We start from the raw sequence: 18,122 nt of genomic DNA, 5'->3' as shown, positions 1-18,122 counted from the left end.
TCTCATGATCTCATAAATTCAAGTCAGTTGTTTGAAGGTAATGCACCTTCGAGACCAACAAAGCATGAGCTAGTATTACATTTGGAGAAAAAATCGACAAGAGTACCTCATTTCATCCAGAATTTGCGGAACGGACTACTGTAGGTGTTGATTTTATGTCGCAGATAAGAATGATGAAGATGTCATTATTTAAGAACTTTGGTCAAGCAGTAGACACCGTTATTGAACGATAGACTAAGGTGTGCCCAGCCAAAGAAAAACACTTTATTTTTGACTATAATGACGCTTATTCCAAATAAAGTTATGCGATGAACCACCAAGATATATATATAATATATATAGAACGTCGTTACTCAAAGGTCCTCAGTTCTTAGTTTCATATAAGCAAGGCTACGAAAACTAACATAAAACATTTTACACATTGCATTTTAAATATTACCTTTTATTATGGCACATCACAAATAAAAAACTTCACTCCTTAAATTGAGCATGTAGTTTTATGTAAGATGGATCCGGAATTATATCTTATTTATTCTTGGTTGCTATGACAACGAATCTCTATTATAACAAAGCAGCAACGTATGTCAACTGCAAAGAAATTGCATCTACATATCCTTTTTTCCATATACTTCTTCCTTTTCTTGAATATCTTTGCATAATTAAAAATATATAATCTGCCCACAAATACAAATAAAGATTGAAATACAAGTATCGTTATATGACAATTTACTCAAAGAAAGTGCGAGAGTGCGTCGATCATGCACTACCGGATCTATTCATTTCGCTTGCCTTCAATCTCAGACTCACATACCAATCCCAATTGAAAACTTCTGGAATACCGTTCAAAATAAAATAAAACTAGCAAGTATTAAAAAAAAAGTGATACTTGAAAAAACTTCAACAGTCTTAATTATTGTTACAAGCGAAATGGTAATAAACGACAGTGTCTTTCCTGCTACAGTATGCTTAAAAGGAAAAGTAACTAATATTGAAACGATCACATGAAAGATTGAAGAAGCCGACCAACGAATTGTGCCTCACATATAATGCGCAGTTGAAAGCGGCGCGCAGTGAGTTGTGATGTCCAATGATACTGATATGGTTATTTTGTTACTAAGATATTGTGCAACCTTAAGTAGTAAAGAGCTGAAGCAATTGTGGGTAATGTTTGGGGTGGGAGAAAAGCGTCGTTTCATTCATATTCACCGCTTATATGATACAATTGGAGACAAAATGAGTAGCGTCGTCTTTAACGCTCAGATCCTCACCGGTAATGAAATTGTAAGTAAAATAGGTACAAAAATGCAGCACTGAATGCACAACCAATAAATTATCTTCTTCATTTTGCTGAAACAAGTAGTTTCTCAGCTGAAGACATAAGGAATGCATAAACATATTTAACGAAAGTGAGGGCCAGATCGACTGAAGCAGAAACTTTCGATGCTTTACCTTATGAACTTTATCAACTGATCGTAAACCCATCAGTTGCCACCACTTCATTTGGTGTTCGAGGCCACATTAGAGGCGCAGGCTTGATCATCAGAGAATCTCTGTTGTTATTAGAAAAGAAACACATTACTGAAAGCCCTGTGGAATTTGGATGAGAGGAAGTAAACGGTTTCCTGAGACCAGAACGTGTTTCCGACCTTTGTCAAATGCTGTATTGCGAGTGTGTTCTTGCAAAACAAACAATTGTAAACAATGTATATGTAAGAAATATCAAGTGTAATGTACAGTGCACTGTCTTTGTCAGAAGTGCTGTGAAAATTCTCAGTTGTAAGTCACATGCATTTTGTTTCAGACTTGTAAGTTTGGACAGATATTAAGTAATCTTTAACCTGTATCAGCAAAAACAAAAAAGCTTTTAGTAGTTTAAATAAGAAAGTTGCTCAAATGTGAGGTATAAGATATCTGCGGGAAAAACAAATTGTAAAACGGCAACACAGTGCTCTTTATGGAACCACTTGGTTTTATGTGTTAGTATTGATATTTTACATTTTGACAGAAAAATTAGCATACATTAAACATGACAAAATAATATTAAAGACTATAGATATTGTGGTTGCTACCATCAGCACCTTTTCTAATAGTTTAATTTCTTTATATTAATGATATTTTGGACCATCAACAAATATTAATTCATAGTGGTACTAATAGCACAATATTTGATATACTGCTTTTACATATATTTGTAAACCTTAAACTATTTTGTATATCAACTTTGTTTTCGGAATAAAGCCTTTTCAAAAAGTCCAAGTTTTAATTTCTTATAATTTTGTTTGTGTCCACTCGAAATTCGTCAGATCATGATGACAATATTTGACACTAAGGTTCATTCGATATACATTGACCTGTTCGTTTCACTTGCGTTATTATTATTATTATTATTATTATTATTATTATTTCAGAAACCTTCAAAGTTGTTTTTAATATTTGTGATACTGTAGGGTCGTTAGTTTGCAAAACTGAACAATAAGTGGTATTGTTTCTTTTCTTTCTAATGTAGATTTGAAATTTGTAATAACGTGACGTAGTGACATTTGAAAAAGTACATCTCTGTGTTTGATTGGCAACACTGCTAATCTGGTGGTATTAAAAAGTACACCAAAATGTATCTCTCTTCGTGGTAAACAGATATAATTCAAAACTTCTCTTGCTTTGGTTTGTAGTTTTCGAGATATTCCTGTGGATGAATTGGGGACACGGCAGAAGTCATAAAAGGCAGAAGTCCTAAAAATCATTTCGCGGCACAAGTCCTAAACGGCAGAAGTTCTAAACTGCAGAAGTCCTAAAAATCTCTTGTGGCGCTACCATCGCGTCCGTAAGAAGAATACTGTCTATCTGTTAGTCAAAGTTTTAGATATACTGTTTCAAATTATAGAACCTTAGTTCTTACAAGTTATTTGTATAAATACATATTCTATCGTTCTGAAATAATAAATAAATAAATGAAACCTATTGTCCTTTCTTGCTCTTTCCATGATATATTTCTATCTTGACAAAATTTTAACAAATTTTAACTTCCTACCAAATGTAATTCCCAGATCATTCATAATGTCTGTTTTTCTCTATTTCCACACCATTGACCTCATAGAAGTAACATAATATTGTTTTTTAGTTATGTACGTCATAAAATTTGCTTTCCTTGTGTTGTTTTGAAGTAAATTATTTTTACACATATATTTCTTGTACAGAAGTATTTCTGTAGCAAATAATTGTCATGCTCGTAATTAACTATTCCTTACTCGTTATCATTATTAATAATAATTTTAGTGCTACTAACATAGTTGTTACCATTGGAATTAAATACGTTCATATTGGTATTGTGGCAACTACTTACTACTGAAATGTCTAGTGAGCTTTTGTCCTAATTAAGTAAACTTGGGTGGATTTTTGTTCTACTCTTAATAAAATACGCTCCGCATAGTATATATTGCAATTCGAAATGTTTGCTTGGTTTCGGAAGTCTGGTAAAATATGCTTTTTAAACATTTTTTTACTTTTTATTTATTTATTTTTGTTTTAGGAATTTGTCTTGGGATTCTCATATCTCCATTTGAAAGAAACTAATTTCTTAACTAATTATATAATTAATTCTTAGAATGAAATAGGTTGTATTATGTAACTCGTGTATAAGTGCAGAACAGATAGTGATAATAATAATCTTAGTAGTACAAATATAGGTGTTACTGTTGGAATTAGCTACGTTCGTAACATTATTGCCAACTAGTTGCTGCATCGTCCCAATTTCGTGTGGTGGTGGCGAATTTCAGAACTGAAGCAAGTGAATGAAAAAGACAGAAGTCCTAAACGCCAGAAGTCCTAAAAATCATATCGCGGCACAAGTCCTAAACGGCAGAAGTCCTAAACTGCAGAAGTCCTAAAATTTAGGTCTAGTGCCTACATTTTTTGGACTTCTGCCGTTTAGGACTTCTGGATGTCACCCGATGAATTAAAATGACCCATCCTGTATATATAGTGTATTTTTGTCTGTAATATGTAAAATTCTTCATATATAAAAATTTCATGGTAATATTTGGATTCCTTGGCCTTGTAAACCTATGATTCAATACCAAGATTACTTTCCTAGGTGATTTAGTTCCTTAGTTATGCATGCTGGTTTCTTATTTGGCGGCCATATTGGAAAATGGCGTCTGTGGAGATAAGTGACGACCATAATTGAGATGTCTACCCAAGAAAAAGTAGACAACGATAGGTCAAGGAACACAGTGCAGAAATAAAACTCCGTGCACTCACAAATTTTTACCGGCATGTACTGTGGATCCAGGACTTCGTCTTCATTTGGACTCACTCTCGGTAAGGCATTAAATCCTATATTCTCCTTGCCTGGGATGTGCACAACTTCGTACTGGAACCGCTGCAGTTCTACTGACCAACGCAGGAGTCTGAATTTAGCAGCTTTTAGAAACCCTAAAGCCTGCTTATCACATAGTACTTTGAACTTACGTCCATTTATCATTTTGACCCAATTCCTTATTCTAAACAGTATGGCTAGACACTATCTCAGATGAACTATACTTCTTTTCCGCCGGTTTTAGTGTTCGGCTCGCATATTGGATTACCACAGTTGTTCCATTTTCCTCGTTCTAAGGACGCTGCAATCGAAATACGAGAAGCATCCGTCTGCAGTGCTAACTGTTGATTGAGGCCAGACTTTGCGAGTTTCACATTACAGATTTCATGCTTCAAACTTTGGAAAGCATTCTCAGTCTTCAATCCATAACCACTTCTTTCATTTTTAAGAGAGCACACAATGGTGCAGGTATTTCAGCTAAATTGTTTATGAATTTATGCTGGTATTGTATGGATCCCAATAATCTTTGTACCGACTTGATGTTAGTTCATCTGGGACATTTCATTATTGGTTCGATGGCCTCTGTATCTTTCTCTACTCCTTCTGCCATAATGGTATACCGAAGGAATTTCCTTTTTCGGCTGCAGAAATTTGATTTATTTAGGCTGATGTTTACGTTGGCTTCCTTCAGAGAAGTGAAGATTTCTCGGAACCCGTGGAGGTGCTCTTCGAACCTATCGTGAACTACATAAATGCCATACACATATTTGTTTAAATTCTCACCCAATTTTTTGAATGGTATTACTCTCTGTAAGGCACTTGCTAAGGCTGCTGACCCAATCATATATCCATATGGTACGACTGTGAATTGCCATTGTCGGCCCTCAAATGAAAAAGATGTATATGGTCTGGATTCGACATCTAAAGGAATACCATGGTAACTCTGCACCAAATCCATTTGGGACTGATATTTCCTAAAACATAACTTGCTAAAGATATCTTGTAAGGGTTCCTTCTTATTTTGTCTAAGATACACATGCCGATTCGTTTCTCGCAATTCCAAGCATATTCGGACTCTATCCGTACATTTCTTTGGGACTGCTAAAATTGGATTCGAACGAATCGAACTGCTAGGTTCGATGATTCCTGCAGAATAAAGCTTTTGTATCTCTTCTGGAAGTTGTGGTCGATATTTCAGAGGAATTGGATACTGGCGCCGGATGATGGGTTGATCAGTGATCACTTCCATCTTGTAAGTGAACTTATTGCATCTCCTTGGAAATTCCTGAAGTAAATCTCAAAATTCTCGCAATAACTTATTTAATTTGTTCTTCTTTTCTGTCTTTAACGCGTCGGCCTTCTGTATTGTTCGCTGTTTTTCATTTGTGGATGGACCGTCACACTGGATCGGTAAATAATTATCCGCCTTGAAGAACTGTATCCGACACAATCTTTCTGCATCCTCTTCTTGATCTTCATCAGGTAACGCTGGTAAAATCTTTAAGACTGCTCTTTTTTCGTTTGAAGTTATATGGACTGATTTGGTTGTGAAACTTATTATCGTACCCATCTACTGGAGGACATTCAATCCCAGAATTACATCGACACTGAATTGGTTTACCACGAACACTCGAACATTCACTGGCTTCTCAACTATCATCACTAGAATTTCGATTTGACTCTTCACCCTCTTGATACGACCAGAGAAGTCTACAAGAGTGACAACATTAACTGGGAGAAGCGGAGGATGTGACGTCATGGCCGATTCTCTTCCACGCAGCATTTGACATTAATGACACTTCATTCCTGTGTCCAACAGACTTAGCAATCTTACATTGTTTACCTTGATATGTACCTTGCAGGTCGAATGAATTAACCGATCATCAATTGACACTCCTTCACTGAGATCATCTTCAACATCACTCCTATCCTCTGCATCGTCGTACATATGTGCGTCACACACAGGAAACTTAATATAGCTGACCCTTGATTTTCTTATGTGCACACTTTTTGGACCTTCATTGTTGCACCTACTTAGTTTTCCGTGTGCTGGAAGGATCGTTCCCAATCTTGATTTGGAGTGTTTAACAATTTTTTTGAAGAATATTTTTGTCTTTCATCTGGCCTTCTACTGTTCTCTTTTTCTTCTTCTAAATCGCTCTTGCGAAGATGTCTCATTATCACTCTTTGTCCCCTTTTGTAACTTGGTTCACAAACGATTTCTGATTATTCTTGCTCTTCGCGTTGCTTCTATCTTGCTTATGCTTCATATTTATAGCTCATAACGATTCGGTCCTTTCGATCGTAGCAATAAACTTCGGGAAAGTATAAACTGATCTCACTAATAATGTTTCCTTATACTTCCATGGGAGCAACGCTACAAGGTCTGACACTATTTGTACTTCCAGTACGGTTCGACACAACTCCCTAATTTTATGGAATTGCTTCACAGTGAACTGCTTCACTGTTGCTATCAAATATTAAGTGCGGCACGTAGTAAGTCGGCTCGCTACCACTTGCGGTGATTGGAACGTATTTATCATGGTTCGTGAAAAATTTTCGTATGACGCAAATGGCTTTGGCTGTAGGTTAAACCAGCTTTTCGCAGGATCATATAGTAGTAGGGGGATAATCCTTAGCAGCTGTTGTCGGGATAAATTCACCATGTCAGCTTCCTCTCTATTTCTACTAACGAATGTCGATACTAATGCTCCGTTGGGCTGGTCATTGAAACTCGAAAACTGCTTTATTTCTGATATTTTAATGAATAGTGGTTCTCTACGTTAAACTTGGTAAATATCCTCAGCACTTCTTTTCGTTTGCGCCTCACGTCGTACGCATCACTCTCTTCACTTGATGAAATGGAGACCTGTTTCCCAGTTTCTTTCCATTTCCCTTATCTCCTTCACTTTTCTTCCAACCAACTTCATTTTCTTCGGTAATCCTTCTGGGACGTTTCTTCTTTTTTTTCGTTCGTCCACTGGAGTTCACCTCTTTTCTGTCGTCTGTTTCCTTGACAAAAGATGAATTATTTCGCTTAGTTCTCGTTCCACACCTTTGATCTGAAGGTTGTTCGTCACTCACTTCGCTACTTACACGACTGGTGTCCCACCGTTAGCTCCGCTCTTGCATTGGCAAATAGTACTGTAAGCTTTCGGCACCTCATTGCGCTCCTCTGTGTACTTCACCCTTTCTTCTACATCTTTTATACGTTTTTGATGTTCTCGCTGGCGTTGTTGAATCACTTGTATTAGGCGTTCATGTTCCTAAACCCTTTGGGCTTCCTCCCTTTGCTGTACTCTTACAGCGGTAACTTCTCGAATTTCTTAATTTTTCTCCTGTAAATCATTTTTAACTAATGCAACTTCAGTATTCACTTGTTCTTGAAAAAGTTTCACTTGTTCCGTTACTCACGTAACACGCTCATCCACTTGTTCAAACCCATATGCGTGACACGTTCATTTACTTCCCTTACCACTTCCTTTATAAGATCGTTTAATTGTTCTGTTGCTTGCGCAAGGCGTTCATTTACTTGCTCAAAACCGTGCATGACGAGTTTATTCACTTCCATTATTACTTCCTTTGCACATTCCTTCATTTGTTCTGTACCTTGCGTGACGTGTTCATTCACGTCTTTCAATCCACCTGGTAGCGTGTGCACTTGAACTGCCAAGTCTTTAAACAAATCTCGTATTATCCCACTTGTGAAGTGGTCTCTTCTTGGAATTGCTGCTCTTGATCTATGTTTTTATTATATATCCTTCCACCCCTTAACTGAATCATGGCGGTACAGTATAAAATAGCCCTTCGATAATAATTTTTTCTTCGATTAGGAACACTGATTATTATTAATCACACGCTGGCAACTGACGTGTAGTTACTGGCAACCTTACACTCTTGTCACCTTGTTGCCTAAACTATTGGAATTATCAATACAAATATCATACAAAACTTGCACCTTCACGTGAATCACACATTCACAAATAGTTCGTATAAATTACCACACTAAATAAGAATATAATTTCCCAGTGACGATACTGATGTGAACAGCCATTATTCTCCCTTCCTCTTCTAGTTTTCCCGCCATTGCTCTCTGTCTATTACTACTCACGTTTCCATTTCTAGGTAGCTATCTAGCGTTGCCAAGAGAAACGTTTTTATCCAAATGCCACAAGAATGATAATTTTATATGGCTCTTTAGTTAAATATATAGTTGTGTGAGTTGTCGGATGGCAACAATGAAGCTCCTGCAATAGCAAATTGTATCTCAAACGATCCGAATCCGTTGGTAAGTGAAACTCCATAGAAACTTTAGCACAAAGTTTAGATGGAGCTTCAGTTATGAGTGGGTTCGCTAATGGAAAGCAGAAACCCAATAAGAAACAAATACGGTATTTCAGTTATGCTCATCAGTTTAATTTTATAATGTTTCATAGAGCATTTGTAAATTGCCATTCTCACATTTCCTTCGCACGTCTGGGATATGTGGATTTTTCATATCAACCGAGAGAACAAAAATTTTGCATGCTATTGTACAGAGAAGGTTGTCCCGTGCGTCAGAAATACGGTGGAACTTTCATTCTCGTTGAGTAAGTGAAGTGCATCAGTACAAGAAAGAATTGACTGAGGTAATGGAAACAATTAAAAACATGTTATTATGTTTTCTCAGCTGCAGAATAAAATCTTAAACTTGTTACAGTGAGAGAACAAGTCCAGAACTTCAAAATAGGCAATCAGAAAATAAGGAGAGAAATTAATCTAATCAATGAGGAATTTCAGAATGAAATGGAAGTTGACGTGCTGATAATAGAGAATGAGAAGGAACGAAAATAGATGGAATAAAAGCATGTGGTCAGTAGATTTGAATGGCAATGGAAATAAAAAGTAGATTTGAATTTTTGTGGCATCTCATATCTACAAACCTTTTCATAATTGAAGAATTTGACCACTACCACATAAGATTTCCTGACGAATACCTTAGTGAATTACCCAAATACCATTATTGAGATAAATATCCTGCCTTAATAAAGAGTAAACTAAAGAGCAAAATTGAATGCTTTATATAAAAAAAAAAGAGCTGAAAAATCTGTCTGGTTCCACTTTTGTCTCTAGTGATTGAAGATATTTGTGTGAATCGCTTAGTGAAACTGTAAAGTTGATAATATTGTTCATCACAATGCCGATGTCTGCCTCTCAAGCTGAGAGATGTGGTTCTGCCTTGAAGAGCATGAAAGAATAACTGAGTGCTCTAAGAATACTATCATGTGAGAAAAGTTTTGTGAGCAACATATATTAGATTTCAATAAGAAGGTCATCAACCTATTTGACAAATAGAAGACTCGTGGGGTGGACATTGTTTACCGCTCGCATTCAACTTTGTCCATCTTCATCTTCTACCTTAGCAAAAGTCATCATATGCTTAGGAAGTTAAAAACTATTATCTCTACTTTTCATAGGTTTAGTGCGGGCTTATCTATCTATCTATGTTGTTTCATTTACATATAGTTTCACTTGCAACTAAAGATTACGGTTGTGAAAACGTGTTGCTTACAACTTTCAGTATGCCCCTGTATATATATATATATATATATATATATATATATATATATATATATATATATATATTAGTAATTATTGTCACAAACTATTCGTATTAATTTGCAAATTCTTTTTTTATGGATAATGCATCTTTTTACCCAATAGTTTTGGCACTACCACTTCATATAGTCAAGACCTGCAACTAATCTTTGTATCGCAAAAGCCCGATTCTTCGTTATGGCAATTATTAGGCATAGTGCTCTCTCTGATGGTTTTATAACAATGGCACTGATCACTTTTATACTTATTTGTATAATATGGCTTGATTCACACTTTTTCTTTCAAATTTATACTTTTATATAAAGGAGTAAATGAGACACAATTATTACCATTAAGGCCATTCCAATTGTTAGAAACATAGGGTCTTATGCAGAGTCGTTTTGATGCGTGATTAGTACAATATTAAAGAGTTCGACTAACATATGTTTCCTGCAGTAGTCAGGCCTTTAGTATGACGCTAATCGAACGCCAAAACGACTCTGCATAAGGCGAATAACATTTGGCCAGACAACTTCTTTAGCAATGCAAACAAGAAATAAGAAAAACGTTTGAAATACGCATTCTAAGGCTGATAAGATACTCTTTTATTATTATTCTCATTTTGAGGAATAATCTCATACACAAAGTAGACAGCTAGAAATTTTAGAAAATTGGCAAAACTTTCCTTAATATCAGTATTTTGTATTCATTTGGTTGTTACAATTTCGTCAAAAGTAAAGCGCAATGAATTATACATATACAGTTTTATTTCCTCTTTCTCTAAATCTCTGATAGATGATACGATAATTAAATCCTATTAAAACTATATTTTTCATTACTGCTCATACACATAACCATGAATTTCACAATCTTGAAGAATCTCGGTTATGTATGCTTGCTTCCAGAGTTCAATTTCTTAATTTAGCAAAGCGGATATAAGTGGATTACAATGTGAAGTGCATTTCTATATAAATTGAGGGCAATGGGGCTTGAAAGGTCACAGATGGCCAAAATACCTTTCCTGGATCCTTCTCTAATCAGAGTTATTTCATGTTCAAAATCTGGAAATGAGATATATAGTTTAAAGTTCCACGAAATGCACCGAGGCCAAGGGAGAGTTCAAAATCTGAGCTTACCAAACAAAACATTCTGTTATCAAATGGAACAAAAGAATAACAGAAAATGTAGTGAGAGAGTAATACAAAATGTACGTACATATAACAAAGTTCTCTCCGTTTCAAAGAAAAGCATTACTGATGTTTTAGCTGAAAAGGCTAGGTGCATGTGAACATTCTTCGACACTACGTGATGTCCTGGTAGGATTGTTTCTAGCAGTGTGACGCTTCAATATTTTCCACATTGTATCTATGCAGCATACTTTTCGGCATTAAAGAAAGGCAAAGGTGGACCATCTATTGATATAAAAAATGTTATTGGTTAAAGTGTTACAATTTGCATACGATTCTACTTTAGATTTGTTTCCTTGCAAGATTCGTTTAGAACTCTGAAGAATGTTTTTTTTTTTTTTTTTATGGGAGTAGATAACACAAACAAGTACAGCTTCGTGTAAGGGAAATAAGAGAGAGAAATGAGACAGAAGCAACGTCACTCAAATTTAGAAAATGAAATAATCTTAGATTGTAATTATATATATATATATATATATATATATATATATATATATATATATATATATATATATATATATCAGGATAGAGGAAGTCTGTACAGAGAGGGGGAAACCATTAACCCTGATCTGAAGTAATTCATCAGTAAAGAATTTTTCAATCACATAGATTTTGACTACTATGAACCCTTTCGGGATAAAACATTAACACCTAATACCATTAAATGTTACAAAGCGCTAAATATTTCCTATTAAAGTAGTATAAATGAATCATTTGATCTTATTTTCTAGTTTTCTTGATTCTAACTTCAAAATGGAATCCTTAAAAAACATATGCATTAAGAGTCATAAGATATTATGGTGTGGCTCGGAGAATATGCGACAATACGATAAGTATATTCGCTGCTCACAAGAGCATAACTTACTAATTTCAAGCTGTGGCAACTTTGATAAAGCACTATACACCATATTGTATCAAAATCACATTATTTTCAAGTAAAACATCTTGTTATTACATTATATTAATGTTCGTCAGAAATATTCAGGCTAAATAAATAAATAGGTAATACTCTTATAATTTTTATTTATTTTAAAATATAGGAAAGCAAATTATCATAAACTTTATTTATTTAATGTAGTTCTTTAAATGAAGAGAACTTGATTGATTTTTAAATATTGAAACATAAAATTATAACAATGCAACAATTAAAATTTATAACAGTATTTTCCTACCAATGACCTTAGGATATGAGTATTAACCCTCGAGTAGTCGCGCCGCGGTCAAAAGCACCGCAGAGAAATTATTTTCGATCGTGTGTCCATTCTGTTTGTCCGACAGACTTCTCCGTCTAGCTAATCTTTCTCCTCACCTTCCCGAACATTCCTGCTCAATCACTCCGTTATCCGTTGCTTAGTTTAACTACTAGTGATTGTTTAGTGATTCTGCGGTGCTTTCCACCGCGCGCGACTAACCGTGTAATGTTTTTTCTCAGTGTTTCGCTCTGCACGTGACCTTTGCTTTGGAGATGTTTTAAGCTTTATAAACATAAATATTATTTTAATGGACGGAAGAGAAGTCAACAGAGTTAACAAACTGATACCAAGTATGAAAAAAGAGAAAATTGGAAATGAACAACTTAAAATACGGAGGGAAATGTTAGGAATGGACTATTTGGATAAATCAGCCGAGATGATCTCGTGGAAGCTTTGTCTGAGGAAGAGTGAACACGAAAGGTGAAGTGAGGAGATCTTCACGTCTGCGAGCGAATCTGAAGATCTTAAACCCAGAAATAACCAGCGATTCCCCGAATGTAGTTAGAGCAGGAGAGGACGAAATAAGCGACGACGAAGTGTAGAACAGTGTAAATTTGAAGATAACCTAAAATAATTCAATGTAGTGCTGTATAGGTGAAGTTTCAAAATAACAGGATCGTAAAATAATTCAATGAAAATTTGATTTGATTTCAATTTAGCGCCCTTTTCAGCATCAAGGCTATGTAAGACATGGACCTACTGCTTAACGAAGGATCCGAACCACATGAGGTCCCACCGGGAATCGAAGACGGAAGTCCCACGCCAAAGGCGTGTATGCTAACTGCTTAGCTACGAGTGAGCTCTAATTCAGTGTAAAATGCGCTGTGAAGCTTTGTTTTAGTGTTATGTTTATATAGTATATTTTAAACTAATTTACTATTGCATTTCTAATTTTAGACGAACCACAGTTGATAAAAACAAAAGATAGTCATCAGATTTAGAATTTTCAATAAAACCAGTGCGTAGCTATTTATCTAAAGAAATATGTAACGAAAAAAAATATTCCAAATGAGAAATAAAAAAAAGGCATGTCAAATTGTAGGTTTCTCTAATATTTATTACTGTAAAACTTATTATAATAATAAAATGTTATTCCCTCTTAATCAGAAAATATACAAAATTACGTTTCTAATACAAGAAAAATGTTTAAAACGATATTTGCAACACATTATGTTCGTGCGGTCTTTTAGACCGCGCGCGACTACTCGCGTTACTTTTTCAGCGCGACTTCTCGAGGGTTAATTACAATCCTAAAGGTTCAACAAATTTTAAACTAAAATTGTGAAACATTTGGCTTTGCCTGGCTCTTTACAGGTATTTTCCGTTCCTGGATTTAATATATTCTTCGGAACATCGTCAAAATGGTTGTCATTGTCTTAGGAAGTCTGTACTTCTGTCTTATTTTGGGTTATAGAAGAAAAATCTCGTCTAATTCTTTACCAAGTGGTAATGTGCCTAAGATCGATGACACTTTCCTGCGCTGGATGGCAACATATTTACTTTCATAGGACATATTGTAAATAAATATCCATTTATGCGTACTCTCTAAATATAATATTATTAATATTAATAAAATAACATAACATCGTTCAGAACATACATTTTAAAGACTCCCCTGGGGACAACAGTGATAACATACTGATATAAAAACGAATTTATCTTTGAAATTATAATATAGTACGAGGGTCACTACGAAAGTTTTGAGATCTGAAATAATTTACATACTTAAAATCAATTTAACACATACATTTTCTCAAAGTATTCACCATTACACTGTACACACTTTTGCATCCTCGAAAACCACTTTTGGAAGAAGTGTTGCCAGTCTTTCTTCAAGTGTTGAAAGTTCATTCTCGTAAGCCACTACAGCTTCTTCAGGGCTGCAAAATCTCTTCCCACACATGCGATCTTTGATCCTGGGGAACAAATAAATCACACGTTGCCAGGTCAGGGCTATACGGCGGATGAGTCATAAGATTGGCCTCCGTAGATTCCAAAAACTGAATTGTGATGTTGGCCGTGTGTGCGAACGCGTTGCCATGATGACGGAGGATCCCACGCAATCCAGTTCTTGGACGCCGTTCCCGAAGCTTTTGGATCACTTTTGTTAGGCAAACAGTGGTGTACCACTGAGCAGTAACAGTCCTTTGTTCTTCAAGTGGAACAGTTGCAACATGGCCAGATTTGGAGTGAAAGTTGCGAACATTTTCTTTCCCACACTTCGCGGTCGCTTCACTTTCGTGGGTGGATTTTCGTCTGGAAAGATCCAAACTGTAGACTAGCGTTTATTTCCAGGATCAACTTGATAGATCCAATTCTAATCACCAGTAACAATGTCAGAGACGCGTCGAGAATTGCCTCCATCAAATCTTGCAAGCATTTCTTCACACCATTCCACACGCATGCGCTTCTGCTGTTCAGTCAAAGTGTGAGGCACCCAACGAGGTGAAACCTTCCTGAGCCAAAGATGATCATGAAGGATTTTTGTTACTGCTGGCGATCTAAGTTCACTGTAGGTTCAATGTCCTTGGAAGTTGTTCGAGAATTTTCTCGAATAATTTGTTCCACAGCGGCAATGTTTTCATCTGACACAGCTGTTGCCGGACGTCCAGCTCTCTCTTCATCTTTAAGCGATGTCCGGCCTTTTCTAAATTCACCAAACCTCTTAAAAATTGTAGCACGGGAAGGAGCAAGGTCCCCAAATGCCCCCTGCAAACGGTCAAGGTTTTGTGTCTCGTTCAAACCACTTTTGAAATCGTAAAGGATCATTCGCCGAAAATGTTCCCTTTCGAGCTCCATTCTAGAAAGCCGAATACTGCTCACATCAACAAACAAGTGAAGGCGATACGGCCACGTCGATAAGCGAGGCGAGTTGAAACTTGCTTCGCTTCTTCGCTCTGGATACCACTACTGAACGCAATTGTTGGAATTCAAATACTGTGCCACAACAATACGTATCTCTAAATTTTCGTAGTGACCCTCGTAATAGAATGCAATTTTCTTTGTGATTGTACATAAATTTCCGGAAAATTCCCATTTTTGGAAATCTTCCCGGGAATTTACCCATCACCAGTCATGACGTTTTACCATCAGAGCGACAACAACCATTTGGTTCTTTCATTAAAGGAAATCCCACTGAAACGAGGGCTCTACAAATGATGTCGTTTACATTATGATGTCGAGATTGTCTTCCCGCACTTTTTTTTTTTACATGAAATACCTTGTTATCCTTTATTATCAACATATGCGTTGGAAGCAGGACAATGGTGAGGCCCACAAATATTAGCACCTAAGCGCAGAGCTGTAGCAATACGAAAGCTCATTAGAAAGGTGTAGGCCAAGTGTGTGAGAAGGTAGAGCTTGATGCCATACACCGTTTTTGGAGGAAGAGATAGCTAACAGCCTGGCTTTGTCATCAAGGTTATTAGTTGATGATAGGAGTGAAGATAAACGAAGCTTGACTATGGGTTCGTCGCAAACTGACTGGACATGTCTTTCGTCGTTAGCTGGGGGATCCCTTCCAACCAGACTAGTCCATTTACCGTTGCATTCTTGTATATCTCGAATCGAGTCTAAGTCAACCTCTTGTTGAAGAAGAGATCCAATTAATTCTCGTGAGCCATAGAATGATGCAAGGAAGAATGTATGGCGATATCCATTGCTCGACGAATCCCAAGGCCTCCATTCTCAACTGGTATGGAAGCTTGTAACCATGAACTATCTTTCAAAAAACAGTTTAGAATGGATTTCAGTCCTGTTCTAAAAGTGTGGTCGAACTTGTGAAATAATTTATCATCCTGCCAGAAAGGGAAGCAACGAAGGAAATATAGTAATCTTGGAATAGAAAGTGAAGTTCGTAGTAAATAATAAGCGGAGTGTGCAGAATTTTTTTGATAATTGACAAGGAAGAATTATAATTTTGATATCTTGTCCAAAAAAAAAAAAATGCTCCTTGATTCGGCAGATATGGCAGCACCTAAAAATTCCTCATTCGTAGGTGATAAGAGTTTGATACCAGGTGCTACTTCGTTAAATCTTTCATAAAGATCATGAACTTCTTCATCGCTGGCGCTCAGAAAACTCACTTCACATTTGAAAGAGTTAAGAAACAATCCAATAGATGAAGCTTCTAGACGAATTTTATTATTAAAAGCGCGTATTACTACGTCGATTTTGCAGCTATTGTACCGTCATCTATGTATCAGATGTTTAAATCTGTGTTAATATCCTTAATAATGTGATGGATGATTTGGACGAACAGTGCTGGTCCAAGTGGGTCGCCATGTTGTACTCCACATTGTTAGTGAATTGTTATCACTTATAAAAAGATTGATTGGTTCGGAGTAGCATTGGTAAATGTAAGAATAATAAGTTGGAAAGTTAAGTTTAGCAGATAGTAACATTGAGTCGCGGTTGAGTTCATTAAAGGCGTTGCGAAACTAATTTTTAAATATGCTTTCACTTCAGTATGGGGAGATGAGTAGTTCATTCTCGCAACATGTACAGCTGATTCTGCTCCGAATGGTATACAGACCTCTAGTTGGTGTGGTGATAATATATTAATTAATGAATCTCGTATCCGGAAGCAGATAATTTTTGCTGCTAAGCATCTGCAAACATTGCCTACATCTATCAGACGAATTCCACCGGTTTTCTTCTTCAGTGTTATAAGTGAGGTTAAAAAAAAGCACTAAATAAATAAAAATAAAAAATAGGTCGTAAAATGGAGGCACTTTCCCAGATATAATTAAGTGGATAAATTCACAGATGGATGCTATTAACCGTTCCTTTGAATCGAAGTCTTGATTTAGAAGTATCTTTTAAGATCAAAGGACGGAGATTATCCATTCCGCCTGCCAAACCAGAGGGGAAGGATTTTATGGCTTTAAATAACTCAACGGAAGGGACTTTAGTTACTGCAGACGAGTCCTCAGGTGGTTCGGGATTGAAGCATGAGTGAGCGTGGGCTTGATATTTTTTTTAAGAGCATGTAGTACTGGCGTATCTGGTGTAGCCAGTGTCATCGGATATCAGTAGTCTGATAGCGCCACGTATATCACCATCTGCTAACTTTTGTTCGCTGCCTTCTCTGAGTGAAATTCATTTTCTTCCTCTTCGTATTGATAATTTTCTTTCACGCACTTTCTCCCATATAAGTGAAAAATGTTGATAGAGTGGCGACTTATCATGTAAAATGTAAAGACTATTTCTATGAATCTTATATTCTGCTTTAACTGGTTTGTGATTGATTGTATCTCTTACACCTTTCGTTAATCTAGTAATTGCATTTGCACATTCTCTTGTTCTAAATGCAGAATGTAGCACTATTATGCAGTCCGTAAAAATATCTGTGCAAACTTGTAACGAAGTACATTCTTGTAGTTGCAAGATTACTTCCTTCAAGAAGTTCCTTACACATTTCGGCACACCTTTTTATGACAAATGAAGGGATACAGAATGCGATAAATGTGCATTGCAAATAGGTACACAATCCATGAAATTCTTTTTTATCCTAACAAGATTGCCATGATCTACTCAAATAAGATAGTAGCCACTCACTGTTAAATGACTGCAAAATGGAATTGATTAAAGCAAAACTAAAATATATTTCCATTAACCAAATTTCTTGTGAGGACTTGAAGGAATAGTCTCAAACATTATAAAAGGAATGAGTTAGGGATGGTACCGTATGGTTTGTCGAAATATATTCAGCTAGGGAAATCGGCAATTCCTCAGTATTTGCTTGAGAGGGAACAGCATAATAATATACACGTTTACTAGTATACCAAT

This window comes from Thermobia domestica, chromosome 15 (genome assembly GCF_964235325.1).
Source record: "Thermobia domestica chromosome 15, izTheDome1.hap1.1, whole genome shotgun sequence".
Taxonomy (NCBI): domain Eukaryota; kingdom Metazoa; phylum Arthropoda; class Insecta; order Zygentoma; family Lepismatidae; genus Thermobia; species Thermobia domestica.
Note: the sequence above shows the minus strand (reverse complement) of the source record.